Genomic DNA, 2,500 nt, shown 5'->3' on the forward strand with positions numbered 1-2,500 from the left:
TGTAATTAAATTTAATATATATATATATATATATATATATATATATATATATATATATATATATATATATATACTTTCATTTTGCGGTAGGAAAAATTGCGAGGATATTCAAGATTGAATATTTAAGTATAGACCAACACTGTTGGTATTTCTCACCTGTGAAGGACCAGAGGAAATTTACAGTGTAAAATACGTCTCGTTAGCGGTGATTCATGGGGGCGCTGGGCGCAGTTTTGGCAACGCAAGTGTCGTAAGGTGCGTTGCTTCCTGGGAAATTGGCGAAAAACGACCTTGAATGCGAATAATAACATTATAAACGTTAGTGTATTTGCCTTGTGTATGTTGAAGGTGTTGCATGGTGTGTTTTTACACGTATGTGTTTGTTTACATTTTTGTGTTCGATATGTGTGTTTATGTCCCTATGTCTGTGTTTGCGACAAGTGTTACAACACTTTCCATTACTTTACAATTCTCTTCTCAAGTCGGTTCTTGTCTCTATCAACATTTCAGTTCATTTTTACTAGTCCACTGCTCTATTCTCATATAAATTCTTCCCTGGCACCAGGTTGCCTCACTGCACAACAATAGAAAGCTCCCGGGTTCGATTCTGGGATAGTCGAAGCAGTTAGGGAAGTCTTCTAGCACCTGTTGCCGTTGTTAACGTACTGTTGCATAGTTATCTGGGTGTTAGTGTAGCAGCTGTTATCTATGTTCAACTAGCAGTAAATAGGTATCTGAGTATCATTCTCTTGCACCTACTGCGTTTCTTCACCTAACAATAAATAGGTACCTGGATATTAGTTTTTAGTACCGGCTGCCTATGTTCACCTAGCAATAAATAGGTACCTGGGTGTTGTTTTTTTAGTGCCTGTTTCCTATATTCACTTAGTAAGCAGGTACCTGGGTGTTAGTTTCTTAGTACCTGCTTCCTATGTTCACTTAGCTGTAAGCAGGTACCTGGGTGTTAGTTTCTTAGTACCTGCTTCCTATGTTCACTCAGTAGTAAGCAGGTACCTGGATGTCAGTTTCTTAGTACCTGCTTCCTATGTTCACTTAGGAGTAACCAGGTACCCGTGTGCTTGTCGACACTTGTGAGTGGCATCCAGGGAACGGGCCTTGAAGGACAAAGGTACTTAAGCCACGTTACTTGGCTTCATTGAGTTACCTTGGGTTATTAAGCCACCTGAGTCAGTGACCAAGAAGTCTACTCCTCCTCTGTCTTCTTTCTCTTCTTCTTTTATATTCCATTTGTTACCCCTCAGAATGTTTACACACCATTCTATTACCAAAATACATAGAGAATATTCTTTGTGTCACCAGATAAGATAGAGAATATTCTGTCATTAGATAAGATAGAGAATATTCTATGTGTCACCAGATAAGATAGAGAATATTCTGTCATTAGATAAGATAGAGAATATTCTATGTGTCACCAAGATAGAGAATATTCTGTCATTAGATAAGATAGAGAATATTCTATGTGTCACCAGATAAGATAGAGAATATTCTATGTGTCACCAGATAAGATAGAGAATATTCTGTCATTAGATAAGATAGAGAATATTCTATGTGTCACCAGATAAGATAGAGAATATTCTGTCATTAGATAAGATAGAGAATATTCTATGTGTCACCAGATAAGATAGAGAATATTCTGTCATTAGGTAAGATAGAGAATATTCTATGTGTCACCAGATAAGATAGAGAATATTCTGTCATTAGATAAGATAGAGAATATTCTATGTGTCACCAGATAAGATAGAGAATATTCTGTCATTAGATAAGATAGAGAATATTCTATGTGTCACCAGATAAGATAGAGAATATTCTGTCATTAGATAAGATAGAGAATATTCTGGCATTAGATAAGATAGAGAATATTCTATGTGTCACCAGATAAGATAGAGAATATTCTGTCATTAGATAAGATAGAGAATATTCTATGTGTCACCAGATAAGATAGAGAATATTCTGTCATTAGATAAGATAGAGAATATTCTATGTGTCACCAAGTAAGATAGATAATATTCTATGTGTCACCAGACAAGATAGAGAATATTCTATGTGTCACCAAGTAAGACAGGGAATATTCTATGTGTCACCAGATAAGACAGAGAATATTCTATGTGCTATAAATTCTTCTAATGGAATCTATGAATATTAAAGGATATAAGAACCTTAACCAATGGGAGTTAATTACAACTTCACAGTTAATTAAGTTAATTAACTTACCACTTTGGGAATTCTTAATCACTCAGAAATTCTGCTCGAAATTTAACAATGATAAAATCGGAAATTAAAATAGATAGATAAATAACACTTGTTAATGTTCAATAATAACTTATATATATATATATATATATATATATATATATATATATATATATATATATATATATATATATATATATACATATATATATATATATATATATATATATATATATATATATATATATATATATATATATATATATATATATATATATATATATATAAT

General features: G+C 32.6%; 1 protein-coding gene across 1 annotated transcript in view; it reads right to left on the reverse strand.

Annotated features, from left to right (window-relative positions):
- Window positions 1-2,500, reverse strand: part of dcma (decima) — a 381,550-nt gene that overhangs the window by 81,953 nt on the left and 297,097 nt on the right. The gene's annotated exons all lie outside the window — the stretch shown is intronic.

The sequence above is a fragment of the Cherax quadricarinatus genome, chromosome 69, assembly GCF_038502225.1.
Source record: "Cherax quadricarinatus isolate ZL_2023a chromosome 69, ASM3850222v1, whole genome shotgun sequence".
NCBI classification, from domain to species: Eukaryota; Metazoa; Arthropoda; class Malacostraca; order Decapoda; family Parastacidae; genus Cherax; species Cherax quadricarinatus.